Source organism: Nicotiana tabacum, chromosome 18 (genome assembly GCF_000715075.1).
Source record: "Nicotiana tabacum cultivar K326 chromosome 18, ASM71507v2, whole genome shotgun sequence".
Lineage (NCBI taxonomy): Eukaryota > Viridiplantae > Streptophyta > Magnoliopsida > Solanales > Solanaceae > Nicotiana > Nicotiana tabacum.
Window position 1 is genome coordinate 75,040,756 of NC_134097.1, and position 19,898 is coordinate 75,060,653.

General features: G+C 35.2%; 1 long non-coding RNA gene across 1 annotated transcript; it reads right to left on the reverse strand.

Annotated features, from left to right (window-relative positions):
- Window positions 1-11,119: 11,119 nt before the first annotated feature.
- On the reverse strand, window positions 11,120-12,721 carry LOC142172920 (uncharacterized). Its single transcript, XR_012702137.1, has 4 exons — window positions 12,509-12,721; window positions 12,269-12,385; window positions 12,110-12,162; window positions 11,120-11,550 (listed from the first exon to the last, which is right to left on the reverse strand). It is a non-coding gene; the product is annotated as an uncharacterized LOC142172920 (long non-coding RNA).
- Between the last annotated feature and the right edge of the window lie 7,177 nt (window positions 12,722-19,898).

Consider the following 19,898-nt stretch of genomic DNA (forward strand, 5'->3'; position numbering starts at 1 on the left):
TGCCGGAAGGTCACATGGCTATAATTAAGGAATATTCTATGGAAATTGAAGCCTAGGTATTCGACAATATGTCACATGGCTGTTGTTGTTCCAAGTTGTTTGCTACAGAGAGATCAGATGTTAACGCCCTTACTGATGCAATGGAATCTGATTCAAATCATGGAAACTCATAGGATATCCAGGTGTTTGATGAAAGCTCTCACTGAGATGAGGTTAGTGCTTCTCTTATCCAATCTACACATGGGTCTGAACATCTAGCTTCGGCAAGTATCAATCCAATTAAGGGATCCTCAACAACACGCGAAGGCAAGGTGTTTGATAATTTTTCTCAAGGAGCTGGGCAAATGTTTCAAGAGTTTTCACCTATGGTAGATGACTTTGAGATTATTTGTCCTGTTCTCAGCAAAGAGCTAGAGTCGGAGAGTGAAGATTGTGGAAATACACTTCTCATTATCCCTGCCTATAGACATCCTTTTATCATTGGCAATGGAGAAGGTAGCATAGTTACATATGAAGATGACAAGCACTCTAGAACTATGGGAAGAGAAAACCAACTATCCTACTGTTGCTTTGCATTTACTGTTTGTTGTTGACAAGGTCAAGCAGATATTGTTGCATTTTCTGCTTTACTCGAACCTTGAGGGCAAAGTTCTTTTTGAGGCGGGAGGTATTGTTGTGAACTTGCGTGACTCAATATGGGATTATGGGCCAGAAGTGTGCAACAAAACTGATCCAGTTGGGAGCATTAGGCCTGGAGCTGAATTGAGAAGAGGCCCAATGACTAAACAATCGAATAGAATGCTAGGACATTATATTTGGGATCCGGGGGGAATACAGGGCATGCGAATTATGTTGAAGCTTGCGCTCAAGTCTGTTCTCCCATCTCCTCTTTTGACTCTATATCTCTTCCCCTTTCTTTTTAGCTTTAGGTTGCACTTTCTCTTCTTATCTACTCTCTGTTTCCTTTAGTGTTGTTGTTTTCTATTGTTCAATTAATATTTGGCTATTGTAATTTGGTTTGGTGAGTTAATATAATCAGTTGGTTTGGGTGTAATATCCAGTTTGTTTCACTTGCCTATCCACAACCCTTTGTGAGGATAAGTGTTGTTGGCTTGCTACACCGTGAACTACACCTAATTAAAACTGTATTAATGCGTTCCACTATGTTTATTGGCAAAATATTAAACTAATTGGTATGTTTTATAAGTTATATATTGAAACTTAGCGAGTTACCGAATAGACACTCCTACTTGACAGAGGTGTGTCTTTTGAATATCTTATGCTGAAATGGCATTTCCTGTGTTTTGCACTCGCAAATAGGCAATTGAACGTTTCTCCTTTTTGGTTGTCCTCAATATATGTGTATAGCTGATTGGCTATCACAAAATATAGTACTCCCTCCGTTTCATATTAGATGTGGTAGTTTGACTCGGCCCGGAGTTTAAGAAAAAAGAAAACGACTTTTGAAACTTGTGATCTTAAAAGCTTAAGGGATAAAAAGTTTGTGGGGCCATGACATTTGTGTGGTTATAAAAGCTTCTCATTAAGGGCAAATGGGTAAAATGAAAGAGTTTAAAATTGAATTATTTCCAAATTTAGAAATGTATCATTTATTTTGAAACAGATTAAAAAGGAAAGTACTTCATCTGATATGAAACGGAGGGAGTAACATGTTTGGAAAAGAGAACAGAGTAAGACAATTCACCAACTACCTTTCTTTGTGATTTGTACTCCGTTTCTACTAAACACAGTGAAATAGTTTCCTGCTTAATAGATTCTCAACTAATGAGACTGTCACCTAAAAATACTATGTATCCACTCACAGATCTTCTAGAATTAGGGCATGCTACCTAGTTTTAATCACGGCAAGCCCTAATTGTGCAATCACTGTCATTAGACATGAAGACACCTAAGGTTGGGTCATTCTTCAGGTACCTCAATAGGTGGAATGTTGCCTTCAAGTGTGGTTCTCTAGGATTCTGCGTGAACTAGCTCATGTATTGTACATTGTAGGACAAATCCAATTTGGTAATAGTAAGGAAGTTTAGTTTGTCAATCAGTTTTATGTAGTAAGGCCTCATTTGTTTGCATTTAACGGATGTTTGAATCTTAATCATTCAGATCTCGGATATTAAGTGCGTTTATTTTTAAATCTGAATCATAATTATTCAGATCTTAATCGTTAAGTGTTTTTTTTACTTCACAACCACTTAATGAGTCTGAATAGGTTGTATGATTAAGATCCATGATAGAGACTTAATTTCATTAAGATGATATCATCCATATTGATTATTAATTGTCGTCACCGCTTACCATTATCAACTACCACCATGCCGCCGCCGCCACCGCCACCACCATACTCAACCACCACTATCCTCAATCATAGCCGCCACCATAATCGACTACCACCACCCACCATCCCCACCACTCCCACCATCATCATTCTCAACCACAAACAACATTCATCCACTTCAACTACCACAACTAACCACTTCATCACCATCATAAACCATAATCGCCACTGCCTATGATAACTAGGAATTCTAGTCTATTTTATGCTCCTTTTTGCTTGAGTTTTAGATTAAAAGTGTATACATGTATTCCCAAAAGCTAACTTATTGTGCTTGTTTGCAGTGTTTGGTCAAAAAGAGACAAGAAAGTCAAAATCGACTCAAAAAGGAGTGAAACCTGCACAAGTCAAAGCTGATTCAACTGAGCACTATAGCGAAAAATCAACTGCGGGTGCGGAGGACCAACCGCTGAGGCGGTCTTGATTGCTCGATCCATGGTGGCAAGGTTTAGAGAGATGCATTTTTTTGGGATTGCAAGTTATCGATGTCCGTGGTGCTTTTATGCGGCAATGGTGCCTCTACCGCGACAGCGGTCCTTTTATCGTGGTCAGCGGAGGAGAGATTCAGAAAGTCTGAAGTTGAGCTAAAAGTTGACGATCGCGGTCCGCACTTGATTTTACGCGGCCGCGGTAGCCTCACCGCTACAACGGTCCATTTCCGCTGTCAGCGGTACCTCCGTCGGAGGCATTTTTATTCGAAAAATTTAGTTGTGTATAAATACTTCTTTTTCAGATTTTTAGGTCATCTTTTTGTTTAGCTGAGCACGTGAACGCCGTTTTACCCTTTTTGAGTAATCTTAGAGCTTGTTTAACACTTAATCTTAGATTATTATCTTGTAATTACATTTTATAGCTTCTATTTCATCTCAATCTATGATTTCTTCTTAAATTATGAGTAGTTAAACCCATTAGCTAGGGTTGTGGCTCAACCCTAGTGTGCATATTTAATGGGTCTCCTATTTTAGGGCTTAGATGTTTATGGGTGATTGATATTTGGCCTGGTTTGTGCTTTTTATGTGGAATTGGTGGTTGCAAACACTAATTTGTGCCTTTTTGACTTAGGCTCTTCTTGAGAAAAAGAGCTTAAGTCTAGAAAATTTAGGCCAACAAGGAATTGGCCTAGAGATAGTAATACCCAACTTGAGCCAACTTTGTTTGCGCAAATTGAGCACCCAATTGGGCTTGAGAAAGCCAATTAGGACAAAGACACTCAAACTACCGAGAGGTATAGAGTGAGTATCTACGTGCATTGGCTATATCATGTTCTCAGCTATAACATTATTTCCCTAAGTTCTAGATCCCGTTAGATACTCACCTAGGAGTAAGTCACTTCCCTAATGCCTCTTTACCAATTTAGAAAACCCTACAAAAATATCTACTTAGCTTAATTTCATGCATCATTAATATTAAATTAGAAGTAGCAAACAAACAAAGAATGATTGGAAGTGCAAATAATAACATCGCACATTGCTAGATTAGATAGGAATCCAACTCCAAACATATCTTAGCTCCATGTGGATTCGATCCCGACCTTCTCGGGTAAAAGCTGCATCGGCCGCTCTTGCCACTCTGTAGTGGTGTAGGGTTGGCTCCAATTAGCTTATCATTATAAAGTATCACCACCCACCACTACATTCCTCAATCACAATTATCACCATCATCCGTCATTATTAACTATCACCACTCACCACCACCATCATCAATCATAATCGCCACTACTACTAATCACCACTAGCTACTACCCTGAACCACCAACATCAACCAAACCTACCACCAACCACAGCCTCTAGTTGGCATTCACAAGCACCATCGTTAGCCATCACCACTAGCAACTACGATATTTTTATAAAATTATATATTTTACTGATAGAATATTAGATTAATTAATATTTTATTTGAATTTTATGTTTATTAATTTTCAAATAAAGATAAATTTTATACATTCAGATGTTAAAAATCAAACAGTGTTAATCATTTAGTATTCAGATCTTAATACACATCTTAATATTCAGATGTGTATTCAGATTCAGATATCTTAATCTTAATACACATCTTGATATTCAGATGTGTATTCAGATTCACACGTCTTCATTTAAAAAAAAACAAATGAGGCCTAGGTTGGATCAGATAATGTTGCACCCTTATTTGCCTTTAACTTCACAGTAGTATCAAGTGGTGAGGAAAAACTATTATAATAGTGGCAATCATACTCCTTCAATAGATCTAGAAAAAACTTCTTTTCTAAGATAATCACACCTTCTTCTTTATAGAGTACCTCCAGCCATAGAATGTAGTGTAATCTGCTCAGATCCTCGATTCTGAATTGTCATGTAAAATATCTTTTAGCTATATGATTTCCTGCATGTCTGTACCTTTGATGATTACATCATCCACTTACACAATATGTTTACACAATATGTTGTAGAGGATTCTGTCTTTTTGCAAAAGAGATATTCAGCGAGCGTGCATAACCTCTTGGATATAAGGCTTCAGTTAATTTGGCATACCACTCTCTACTAGCTTATTTTAAACCATAAAGGGATTTGTTTAGTTTGCAAACCATCCCTGACTCACTGACTTCAAGACCTGGTGATTTTCCATACACATTTTTCATGCAATTCTCCATAAAGAAATTCATTATTTACATCCAGTTGAGAAATGGTCCGTTCTCTTTATTACAATGGCTATAAGGGCCCTCACTGTGGTCATCTTTACAATATAAGAGAAAGTTTTTGTGTAGTCTACACTAGTTTGTTGAGTATAACCTTTCACAATCAATTTAGCCTTGAATCCCTCTATATTCCTATCTGCCCAGTGTTTTAATTTATATACCCACTTGCAGCCAATTGCTTGCATACCAGGTGGAACAAGAACTAGACCCAATGTGTTATTGGCATGAAGTGCTTCAAATTTCTCTGTCATGGCTGCTTGCCAAGCAGGGTTAATGGTTGAATCTTATATGAAGATGGCTCACCAGCATTGCAAACATAGATAATAAAATTTTGACTATTATGAATTAATAAATCAGGTAAAATATGATGATTTAATGAAAATAAATTATTGAGGGATAATGGACTGGTATGCTTGTCAGTAGTGTGTGATTGTGGTTTTAGGTTTGGGATAGAGCAAATGTAATCATGTAAATGAGTAGGCAACTTGTGTTCCCTGTGAGACCTTCTTGGTGTCAGTCCAGGCTCAGGGGAAGGTTGAGGTGTACTCATGAAAATTGATTCAGGTAAAACATATGAACTTAGAGAATGTGAAAGAATACATGACTTTGTAGAATGATCATGTGTTAATTCATGGTGTCAAATGGTAGTACTACTGCAACCTCTTGAATTGTAATCTGGAGGACAAACTATTTGCGTATGTACATTAGTAATGAAAGGGATTGAGTTAAAAACTATAGGGATAATTGAAGCATCATGGGAAATAATGAAGGGAAAGACACTTTCAATAAGAACTACATCTCTAGAAATGTTTATCTTTTTAGTGGCTAGATTTAATACTGTGTAACCCTTTGTATCAAAAGGATATCCAACAAAAATATGTGATACAATTCGAGGTTTAAACTCATCCCTGTGAACCCTTGGTATAGTGGGAAAATAGAGGAAACCAAACTTCATAAATGCCCTTTGTAGTTCATAAGGACATTTATTCTGGAGATAGGTAGTTGGAAATCTATTTATGAAATATGTGGTTGTTAATACACATTCTCCCCAATATTTGACATGCAATTTTGATTGGAATAAGAGTGTCCTAGCAGTTTCAAGAAAATACTTGTGCTTTCTTTCAACCATATTATTTTATTATGGTGTATAAGGACATGTCTTTTGATGAATAATGTCCTTTGACTGGAAAAACAAGGATACCTATGCATTAGTGAATTTCAGATTATTGTCTGATTTTATGGTCTTAAGGTTGGTTTGAAATCGAGTTTTAACAAGAGAAATGAAAGCTTTGATGACCATTTCTTTTACTTCTCACAAGGAGAGTCCAGGCGGATCTACTATAACCATTTATCATAGTAAAAAAGTATTTGTGGTTGTAATGGATTATTGTATGATAGGGAATCCATAAATCAACCTGCAATAGGTTAAAAATATTATTGTTGGTGCTTGTTATGTTAGGAAAATACAATCTTGTTTGCCTAGTCATTGGACAGATTGCGCAAAGAAATGATTGTATAGGTGATTGGTATAAAGGATATCCCTCTCATCTTAGCAAAAGGTGCAAAACCAAATTTGTTATGCCACAATACATTAACATCATTTCCATTAGACAAAAAATAGTAAGATTTCTAATCAGAAAATTGTGTCTTCTTGCAAGTAGAGTTATTTACAAAAGGGAATAAATGACATTGGGAACTATTTACATTGTAGGAGTGAAGTTGAGGATACGAAACAGAAAGAGTTGAAATTGAAGTTGAGCTTATATCCTTTATACAAAGTGAGCAAAGTAGATAGAGGTCATTCCTGATCTTACCAATTTCTAGTTCTTTGAAGGGGCATGCAATATACAACAAGTATTAGTGAAAACAATCAAAGAAATAATGTAACGATACGGTCGGTCATTTTGAGAGTTGTAGCCTCGCTCTCCTATTTACAGCTCATTTTGTGCTTTATAGTTGTTATGTGATTTGCCGGGTTAGTCGGATCGGATCCTGAAGGATTTTTGTCACGACCCAAAATCCGTTAAAGGTCGTGATGGCGCCTGACACCACTGTCAGACAAGCCAACACCGAATAATTAATTTAATTCTCACTTTAATATTTTTAAAATCATAAATGTCATTCAATTTAACTACTAAAAGATGAACTTTACAGAAACATAACAATGTTTTCCAATTTCAACACTGAATATTCCATAATCCTCCCAGGACCCGGTGTCACAAGTGCATGAGCGTTTACTAAAGAATAAAATAAAATACAATAATTGTCCGGAATATAAATTTGGACGGAAAGGAAAATACCAATACTCTGAAGGAGACTCTGTTAGCTGCGGATCGCACATAAGATGCAGCTCGCCTCAAGTCCCTGTATCAACCACACCGCTGCATTGACAAGACCACGAAATGTGTGTGTGTGTATATATATATATATATATATATATGTCTGTACAACAAGTGTAGTATGCGTACAAAAATACCGCGTACCCAGTAAGTATCCAGTCTAACCTCGAAGAAGTAGTGGCGAGCAACCGACTTCGACACTTACTAGTGGTTCGAATATAATAATGTGATATTCTAATTAAGCATAATTTATAAAGATAACAATAAAACTCGGAACAAGAAATAACTGGATAATTCTTTCATCATATTAAAGAACCCCAAGCACTTCCGCCATTTAAAATATTTGATTTCTCAAACAACGTATTTATGAAAATTATAAAAGGATTTCTAGTTCTATTATCACACATGAATTCTACCAAGGACGTTGGTCCCGATCCAACCTAAATGTAAATTGTGCACTGCCAAGGGTCAAACTGTACGAATCATAAATGCATCTATAAATTTCTCCGCTCTCGAATCATACATGCGGTGCGATCCCCGCTCGCGAATCATATATGTGATGCGGTCAAATATAAATTTAAAAAAAATACCCCGCTCGCGAATCATACTTGCGACGCGGCCAAATATATGTTTAACATTTAAATTATATCTCTTTCTTGATTATTTTTAAAATAATAGAAATTCAACTTGAAACTTTTTAAGAAAATTAGCCTGCTCGCGAAACATACGTGTAACGCGGTTACACATAGATTTCTTAAGCTATTATAATATTTTTCAATTCTTTTTGAAATTCAAATGAAAACTTTTAAATCTTAAATTCTTCAAATTTCAACTCTTTCAAGGAAATTATTACTCAACCGCAATCTTGTTTCTTCTCAGGCAGCCCACAAACATAAATCGGCAACGATATCAACAAGGCATAATGTAAACCTAGACTATGTGGGCATAGACATAGCTAGTAGCTACGTACGGACACTCGTCACCTCGTGCGTATATAGTCCCCCACAATTAAAAGCACATATTAAATTATTTCATCTATGGAGTTAATTCCCTCTTACAAGGATAGAAAGGAGACTTACCTCGTCTGAAGGCCTACTTTTCGGTCCAAGTATAAGCTCAAACCCCTAAATCGGTGCCGAACAATCCAAAACTATTCAAATGGTGTATAAACAAATCAATATACGCTCAAAAGTTCATATTCCAACTATTAAGGTGATTACCCAACTCTATATGCAAGATTCCTAAAATTTACCCCCGGGCCCACGTGCCCGGATTCCACAAATTTTTAAAGATAAACTTTACCCATAACCCCACGAACTTAAATATATAATTTGTTTCAAATTCCATGCCCAATTTCGTGGTCAAAATCCAAAAATACTCATTTCTAGGTTTTTTTACCAAAACCCCAAGTTTTCACTAATTTTTCATGAATTTCTATGTTAAAATATATATATAATCCAAGTATTTAACTTGCAATATGTGGGAATCACTTACCTTGACATGATTGATGAAAACTAAGCTCCAAAATCGCTCCTAGGTCGGCTCCCATGGAGGAAATGAGATGAAATGAGACAAACTCATTTTTTCAAACTTATACTCTACCCAGACGACCCTTCTTCGCGTTCGCGAGCCCCCCATCGCGTTCACGATGAACAAAATTCTCAAAAGCCATTTCCAAACTCTTCTTAGATAGCTTCTAGTATAATAGGTTATATCTTTTTGTACAAAATTCCAAATGACAAATAGTTTAATATTTTGAAAACTAGATACCACGATCTATAACTTTCATGATTTAGTCATCTCCCAATTCCTTATAGGTTTTGAGATATAAGCTCCCAACATCATCCATGTGAAACACAAATTTCTTCTTTATCTTCCCAGATAGCCTGTAGTGTACCAGCCATAATGTTTCGTACACAAATCCAAATGCTAAATGGTGTACCTTTCTGAAAACTAGACACAAAATTCTACAACTTTTATTTTTGGATCATCTCCAAATTCTTTATAGATTATGAGATATGAGCCTCTGAAATCAAACCTCCGTAACAGAGATTTTTTTCTTCGCGGACGCGACGAGCAAAATCCCAGAAGCCAAATCCTTCTTCGCGAACGCCAAGTACAACACCAGACACCAGCACTAGTTACTGCAAAATAGCCCGAAATGATCCGAAACCATCCGAAACACACCCGAGGCCCTCGGGGCTCCGTCCAATCATACAAATCAGTCCCATAACACAACACGGACCTGCTCGAGGCCTCAAATAACATCGACCAACATTGAAATCATGAATTGCACCCCAATTTAAGCTTGATAAAATTTAAAACTTCAAACTTCTATATTCGATGTCGAACACAAGTCATATTCGACATTACGGACCTACTCCAATTTTCAGAATCGGAATCCGAACCCGATATCAAAAAGTCCACTTCCGGTCAAACTTCTCAAAAACCTTCAAATTTCTAACTTTCACCAAATGACCCCAAAATGACCTATGGAGCTCCGAATCCACTTCCAGACGCGCTCCCAATACCAGAATCACTATGCAGAGCTAGTCCTAGACTTGAATCCTAAACAGATATCGATAACATTGAAATACACCTCAACCCAAATTTATGAAATTCTTCCAAAATACCAAATTCCATAATAGGCACCAAAATGCTCCCGGATCATCCAAAACCAGATCCGGACATACGCCAGATCCAAAATCATCATACAAATATGTTGGAACCTTTAAATCCCGATTCCGAAGTCGTTTACTCAAAAATCATACTTTAGTCAATTTCTGTTTCCGAATTTTGAATTTTCTTTCCAAATCAATTTCAAACTTCCTAAAATTCAATTTCGACCATTCATACAAATCATAATACCTAAAGTGATGCTGCTTATAGCCTCAAACGATCGAGCGATGCGCTAGAGCTCAAAACAACCGGTCGAGTCATCACATTCTCTCCCACTTAAACATAAGTTCGTCTTCAAACGTGCTAAGAACTGCTCTGGAGTTTTCTGAAATGACTGGTTAACACCTCGTGTACTCACCTGTGCTATCACAACTCAGTTGAGCATATTAGCTCGAGCTAATATGAAGATATTCCTTTTTTATTCAGCCAAATGGGATTTTAGAGCCCAATTCCAACATTCAGAATTCTCCGCCTGGCCCGCACTACAACATACTGCATCTGTAGCTACGAAATACATTGTAGCGAAATATGAAAAATTTCGTGGCTAAACACTTTAGCCACAATATTTTTTTCCATAGCATTCGTAGCAAAATATAGCGTAGCTAAATGTTAGCTACAAACTTTACATGATCCGTGGCTAAGGACTAATACTTATTGCCACAAATCTTTTTTATGTTGTAGCTGTGATGGTAAAAAAATCTTGCCACAAAAAATATACTTGTAGCAAGTGGTTTTATTCTATTGCCACGACAAATAAAATTTGTAGCTTTCTTCATATTGTAGCCACAAGATTTTGTATTGTAGCAAGAGATATAATTTGTTTGCTACACAAGCTCAACTTTTGTGGCTAAATTTATAATTTACTCTCGTGGCAATAGTACTTGTGTTTAGCTATGAATTCCATAATTTCGTAGCAATAGACTGAAGAATTTGACACGATCAGCTTTAGCTACAAGAATTTATAGGTTGTAGCTAACAATCCATATTTTAGCATCAAATATATAAATTTTTAGGAAAATATTTTTTCTATTAATAAATGATATACATTAGTAAGAATACATAATTAAAGGTTCAACAATATCATTCAAGATAAATTAAAATATTGATATACTCAAAATGTAACGGTATTCTTTTACAAGAGAAAGAATAATTTCATACAGATCCACAGTACATAACTCTTTTACAACACGAATAATAAAGTTCAAAAAAAAAAAAACTAGCTAATGTGAGACTGGATAGTGATGGTAACCTTTAGCGGCCAGTGAAGAAGAGAAAACCCAAAAGTGCTCCAATGTTTTTCTAATACCAGGTTTTGATGGCGAGTTGAGAGACATTAGTGGATTGTATTTGTACCAAATGCGTGAAAGAAATTGTTGTTCTTGTGGATATCAAGAAGGCAGGCACAGTAAATAAGATCTTATAGCACTCCATCGATTATCTCACCCGGTGACACCACCTCCTGATCCAGCAAGACGGCAATGTTACCCTCTTGATCTTGCAGGACTACCAACCTATATATACAAAAATGACATCCACACCATAAGGTTAGTACATTAACTAGTTGGGACTTGTCAATTACGTTTGAACATAACAACATTTCCTTTGGCAGGGTAAGATTTTGCTAGAAACAAAAATCCGCTTCTTTAAAACCTTAAGATTATTAATGCAATGTATATACCAAAAGACTTGCAAACCGTTCAAAACATAAGCCTTATTTAACTCTTCTTAATTTGAAGTGCAACACTATAAGAAAATACTACCAATATCAAAAAGTTGCATTTCTTCTTTGTATCTAATAACTAGGCATTTCCAACTCTTAAGTCTTGTAAATCCTTATGTTTGTAACTGCCAAAAAATTATATTCTCATATTTCTCGGCTCAAGGAAAAAGCACAAGCTAAACCAGTTCAACATCACACTTGTTTCATAACAACAAATAGTCCTAGAGTACTCTAAATAAACTATCAGAAGTTCTACATATTTTAACAAGAATTTTGTAAACACTTCATCCTTCAGTATGTAGTATATCCAAATGAATTTGTTTTGAGAAAGAGTGAATTATTATACATACCTCATGGTTATTAAACTTGTTTGTTTTTACATTGATGCCCATAACACAATTGCCTAAAAAGACAAAAAAAAATTCTTGTTAATTCTTTTACAAGAATTTATAACAGATAACAAAAGAGAAAAGTACAAATCAACAAAAGAATTAAAAAAACTTGTAGACTTTTTAAACTTCTTAAAGAATCTTCATCCCAATTTTGTAATGTTGCTTTGTTGTTTCAGTCCATGAACTATGGCTCCTCCCAAAATTACCACTTCAAAATCTTCAAATTTTCACTCACTATATATAAAAAATAGGACAGAATATTAAATTGCTGAATAATTCGCAAATTAAAACCAAAAATTCATGTCAAGTAGGTATGAGAAAATTAGCAAACCGTAAAATATAGAGATACGAGCTTACCTCTTCTGCTCAAGAATAGAAAAGCTATGGGGTTCTCTCTCACTCTTCTTCTTTGTCGTTCTCGCATTTTTTAGTCTAGCCATGGTTGAAGAAAGAATTGGAAAAGTGGGGAAGGAGATGTGGGGGTGGGATTGGCGGCGGAAAAGAATAGAATGTAGTTTAGGTTTTGGTGCTTTTGCTTTGGGCCAATTGCAATTAGTGTTTTTCGTTCCTTTACTTGTTATTATATTCTTGTGTATTGCTTTCTTTTATTTCTTAATTAATACATCTTAATTCAGTACAAATACAAAGAAATGTAAGTGCTAACAATTATAACTAAGAACACTACCTACGAAAATATAAAAAGAATACATATATAATTTATGTTAAGTAACATAGAAAAAATAAATTATTTGCATAAAATAAAGATATTCTTAATTAATTTCATCCTATATGATATTGTTAGTAGTTTGTTATATACTCCTATTTTTATTATATTAGATTCATATTTTAGTGTTTAATTAGATTTATAAAAAAAATTATGCTTATTCAAATTGAATAATTCGTGATCAATGTGAATAATTACAAGCACAAAGTTATACATTTACTGTATAACTACATATTTTTTTTAAATTATATTAGAAAATCACAAGTACTACTTAGTTTGATATGAATTATTATATACTAATTAATTTTTTATACACTCATTTATCAAGCAATATTAAATTCTTAATTTTTTGAAAGACAAAATCCTCTTACTGTATATGAATTATATTAAATTCTTAATTCTTTGATTCAGTAATATAAAATATTTATTGTACAGTGTAGTTAGTACAATATTATACTAGTTGTTTAAATTTGATATAGTTAGTCATGTACATAATTGAGGGATATAATTTAATTTTTTTAAATTATAATTGAAACTTATACAGTCAGATCTCTCTATACAACATCCTTATACAACAAGCACTTACTTTAAAAGTCAAATTTTTCTCATAACCGATTTTTATATTATGTTATAATATGTATCCAGCATTCTAGAGGTACGGGGATCGATACCCCGCATCTCCATTGTTACTACTCCTTCGGGGTAGGGATAAGGTCTTCATACATACTAACCTTCTCAGATCCCACTAGTGAGATTTTACTAAGTTGTTGTTGGTGTTGTTGTTGATGATGTTGTTGTTGTTGTTGTTGTTATAATATGTATCCTCTATAACAATTTTTCACTATAGCCACAAAAAAATGGAACAAAAGAGGTCGTTATAGAGAGGTTTGACTGTATGTAAGATATACTTATTAAAAAAATTAAAATTTTAAATAAAATTTTTTATATATTATTTATATAAAATTTAATATAGAAGATAAATATTTTTGTTGAAATTTTTTATTCAAATTGCTTAATAAGATATGCAACTATTAGTAAAAACTTTCTTATATTTTAAACATGTAAGTTATCTGTATTTTAGTTAATTATAAAATTCATATTATATATGAACAACTCAATTTTATTTTAGTTTAATTTTTATTCTGTTTAAATTCTATTTTAAGATTGAAAATGTTTTTCATTTTAATCTTTCTTATTTAGAAGTTAATTAATTCTTCAAGTTATATATATTGTTGTTTTTCCGAATTTCTATATAAAATTATTTTTTCATAAACGCATATATTTTTTGGACTAACTCTTCTCATGACTTTCATAGTCGAAGTAAAAGAATTATTCTACAAATTTTTTTTATAGCTAATTTATTATAGTTAACATATTATTACTGCAATGATAACATTAATTGTATGAAAATATATATAGTTATGGTCAATTATGAAAGGTAATTGTCTACTATTCATTTTGTCATGACAAATAATTGGAACAATTAAGCTAACTATTTGTACGTTTTTTTAACTTGAAGCAAAAGTATTAACTGACTACAAGATTGTATTTTAACTAATTTAATGTGTCTGAAATGTTATTATTGCTACAAAAAGCTTCGAGTCATTGCAAAAACTTATGAATAGCTATAAAATTTCAGCACAATAATAAATATATGGCTATATCATTTATGACAAATAATTATAGTTATTGAGCCGACTATTGCCACGATTTATTTAAAAATTGAAGCAAAATTGTTTTCTCAACTACACCATTTTAATTTAAATAATTTATTGTGAATAAAAAATTTATTTTGCTATAGTAAGTTTCAGCCTGTGGCAAAAACTATTGATTAGCTATGAAAGTTTATCATAAGATTATTTTGTTATGACAAATAATCGTAGCTATTAAGTCAACTATTGCCATAATATTTTATAATTTGAAGCAAAAATATTTATTTAGCTACAATAATTTGTTTCAAAAAATTTATCGTAGCTAAAAGTATACTATTGCTATGGTAACTTTTAACCCATGGCAAAAATTTATGATTAGCTATGAAATTTTACTGTAGCAATAAGTTTGTAGCTGTTTAGGTAGTTATTGCCACGAAAATTTGTAATTATAGCAAAAATAATGAATTAGCTTTGTAAATTTAATTTTGTGGCTAAGAAATTTTAAGAATTTATAGATAGCCACAAAATTCTAATTTTTGTAGCTATTAGTGAGTAATAGCTACGAAATTTAGATTTGTAGCTTAGATTTCGTAGCTACAGATCATTTTGTTGTAGTGCCGTTTCCATCACATGAACATTGTATCAACCTCTATGCGACACATCAATACATGACTGCATACCTTTGTTGAATCCACACTATGCACTACATAACTCACATGACCATAATAACATCCCCTAATAACAATAGCCGAAATTTCACGAATCTGATGCTCACAATGCACCTCATGGCATATATAAGTCTTGCTCCAACTCTTGAAATACTACCACAATGGAAGAGATGTGTAGAAATTCATAACCAACTGCTGAGTCAACAAACCATTGAATCTCTCCTCTTGACTAGAATCATCACCTCATTATGAACCAAATAATGGTATTTGCTCTTTAATATACTGTATATAATCTGATCGCACTGATCCCAGATCCAATAATCTCGTCTCTCCCAGTATAAGTTGCTCAGGCAATAAGCCGCCCTTGACACGATCAAAAGTCTCATGTGATGCCACAATGTGCCAACAATCTACCAACTCGAATGTGATACATAAGGAAAATGAATTCTGGAAAGGACTACTCAACCCTCGTAACTAACTAGACAACTGAAAAGGTGTTATGAACCTTCCTCAGAAAATGGAAAACAAAACACATGAAAATAGATATAGTGGAATGTATTCAACATCACACTGTTGCGACATTCAACCGAATCAAAACAACATACCCGTAGCGGCGTGCCACCTGATCCACACATAAAGTCTATATAAGGAGATACTTACCGAGGTAGAATGTTCATTATTACAAATACCCGAATATCGGCCACAAGCATGCTAAGTGCATAATTCCATCCCTGGGGAGACAGATAGTGCCATACGCTACAAAAGTCAAGAACAACTAAGGTGCAATATATAATCTAAATCTCGAGAGTCGTCTTACTCACATAACATCATCGCTACGTGGAACCTCAGCACATGTGAAATTTATCAAGCCATTTCACAACTCACACGGTACAATATAGTATTACATGAAATAGCCGACGACGAAACTACATCCAATATCTGAATACTCCTCCATAAGGAGCGCTATGCTGAAATGAACATATCCCGCTTGATATAGAGCCAATATTTATATTTAAATCCATACATGGACCTCAAGCCGATTTTGATCTCACCGTACTAGGCTAATAAACTTTCAAGGGTCCATAATAATTACCCCTTTCTCCCATAACACGCAAGACCAACCATCATAACCGGAACAAACTTCCATAGTCCACGGCCAAATAAACCGAGCGTTCTCCAGGCATAAGTTCTCAGATTAGCGATATTACCACAATCTTCATAATTGGTTTCAATTCTTCAATCAATCAAGTGACTACACATCACACTTATACAATTTACTTGTAGGATACACTTCCACGAACTTTCGCACCAGGTAACAAATCTGCACATCCATACCACCGACCGCACTAAAGCTATAAAGCAAAACAAGAATCCATAAATCAATACACAAGGCCTCTTACACATGACATCGACCTTAGGTGATGCCGAAAACAATATCATCTTGCTTTAAACATCTAAATCCTTTTCCTGCTCATCCGAGCTCATGACATCCTTGTCAACACCGAACCCCAATCTTAAATCCTCAACTTTCGAATCCTATTCTACTTGATGCACTTAATCACACCAATGTGCAAGAGTACATGAATTTAATCATAACTCCTGAACTACTAATAGGGTAAACACTTCATCATATATAAACCTTCTACTTAACTCATTTCAAGAGAACCATTGTAACACATGACTGAATTCTCATATCCGCAGAAAATACCAACCTCAAGTAGTGGTCTAAACCACCATAACTCTTCTGGGATCCATCTACACATAACATGCCATAATACTTGAATTCCTTCAAATAAAATCAATTATGGTGGTCGTCAAGCCTCGCACGTACTGCCACAAATCATATGCGTAACTCAATGCGCTGAAGGAACTGATCATTACCACCATCATGCCAATTGAACCATTGTTAGACAGCCCATCTTTTCCTAATTTATTCTTAACTTGCCTTAGAAATAATAATAGCTCCATTCATTACATCATGAACCTAAATTTGCACTCATCCTGAGTGACCTTATTTCACATGACCACGCTGTCCCAAATCCCATGAACCATCTCATACCCTCCTTATATGCATATTAGTATCTTCAACTAGAATACCCATTCTGATAATTCCTCTATGAGTCCGAAGTTATTTTCTCCTATTTCTCCAATGTTACACCGCAGACCGAAGATAACATAGAACACTCCAAGCCCCTTTCATAATCCGCTACAAAAGCTCAATACTTAACCATACTACGGACTCAAAATCCTTAGGCACCGCACTTTAACCTTCGAATCCACTAGGACCGTTGTTGAGAGTCACCCACTCTGACTTAGTCCCGAATAAAAATAAAACTCCAAGTCCCCACTAGCACATGAACACCTTTTCACTGAAGCACCCGACTAAATGACCTTCCTTCCAAATCGCCTCTGTACTAAGCGTAAATCATGCACCTTCCCAGAGCCTGAACATGAGTCAATAAGGCCAATTATAATACACATTCCTCAAATCCTTTGCTCAATTTACTACTTATGTCCTCTTCCCTTAGTTGTATTAACATACCAATACGCCGATTACCAGAAATCTCACAAATAGACGACCACACAATCCAACCGTAGGTGGTGGAACTCTCCCACTTAGCTTGAAGCTACCATTGCATAACTCTAGAACCCGCCAAAATTCCTTATCCCCTATTGACATGATCTTGTACAATCGACCCGCAAAATTCCCCAAAGTCATGTTGTATCCTACTTCATATCAAGCAAGCTCCTTTCTGTTGTATCCCACCTTCCTCCATATAGAAGCCGTTATTCCACATTAAGCCCGTAGACCTAGTCACTGTCCATCATGAATCCCAAATCACTCTAAACTTTCTTCAAGGTGTGTAGTCATCTTACCACAGAACACATTTTCTACTCTGCCACTCTCCCACTTTGGTCAAACTCCCTCCTTAAGCAACTACTCGACTCCTATTTCTCACACTTAGCTTTCTGGAAACTTAACCACCGCAAGACACCCTCTCACCTGCCCTTCCTCATCCTTCACTATCCAGTTGTTGCTTCAAATCAATATCTATCTCCGTAGCACTTGAACCAATAGATCGCTACAAACTTTAAACTTTTCCGAAGATCACCTTCCTCGAGCCCATCAACATTAAAAATATCCATCTAATTCCAAAATTGTTACACTCCGCTACCTCTGACAACCGCTTCTCTGGCACCATCTCACAGATCGAATTCTACCACGCTCGAAAATACCAAATCTCATTGCTCCATCAACCAATACCTGAACCTTCATAGGCCAATTGCCTTTTCTCTGCTAGAAATAAAATACTGAACCTCTGAGTCATGTACTGAGTAAATCCCTTTCCAAGTCATTCATTGCTCCGACGCATATACAAGCATTCTACCATTACACAAACATTGTGCGATAGTAACGCACGAATCATTATGATAATCTCGAACCTTAGTTAATACTGATACTGAGCTGAAACGACATAATGACCTTCCACAAGGCGACGAAAATTGCCCAAAGCAAATACGCATGAATGAACATCCTGCACCACATCTGTAGTACCATTACAATTCCTCAAATTCCTGATTTATAACAAGTAATTCACGTCGTATAATATTGAATAGGAAGGAAAGAAAGGCATAAGCCTCAAAGGAATCAAATTGCACGATGAGGAATCAAGAAAGGAAGTGCTCCTACAGCCCTGTAGCCTCTCGAAGATAAGTACAGACGTTTCCGTATCGATCCGCAAGATTGTACTATACTCGCTCGTGACTTGTGAGACCTAAGTGAACCTAGTGCTCTATTACCATATTGTCATGACCCAAAATCCGTTAAAGGTCGTGATGGCGCCGGATACCACTGTCAGGCAAACCAACACTAAATAGTCAATGTAATTCTCATTTTAATATTTTTAAAATCATAAATGTCCTTCAATTTAACTACTAAAAGATGAACTTTACAGAAATATAACACTATTTTCCAATTCTCTTATTGAATATCCCATAATCCTCCTAGGACCCGATGTCACAAGTGCATGAGCGTTTACTAAAGAATAAAATAAAACTGCCCGGAATATAAATTTGGACAGAAAGGAAAATACCAATACTCTAAAAGAGACTCTGGTGGTTGCGGATCGCACATAAGATGTAGCTCACCTAAAGTCCCTGTATCAGCCACACCGCTGAGTTGACAAGACCACGAAATGTATATATATATATATATGCTTGTATAACAAAATGTATAGTAAGTGTAGTATGCGTATAAAAACAACGCGTACCCAGTAATTATCCAGTCTAACCTCGAAGAAGTAGTGACGAGAGATCGACTTCGACACTTACTAATGGTCCAAATATATTAATGTGAGATTCTAATTAAGCATTATTTATAAAGATAACAATAAAACTCGGAACAAGAAATAACTGGACAACTTTTTCATCATATAAAAGAACCTCAAACACTTCCTTCATTTAAAACATTTGATTTCTAAAAGAACGTAGTTATACAAATTATAAAAAGGTTTCTAGTTCTATTATCACACATAAATTTTGCAGAGAACGTTCGGCCCGATCCAACATAAATGTAAATTATGCACTGCCGAGGGTCGAATGACATGAACCATATATGCATCTATAAATTTTCTCGCTCTCGAATCATACATGCGACGCGGTCCACCCTCGCGAATCATACCTGCGACGCGGCCAAATATAAA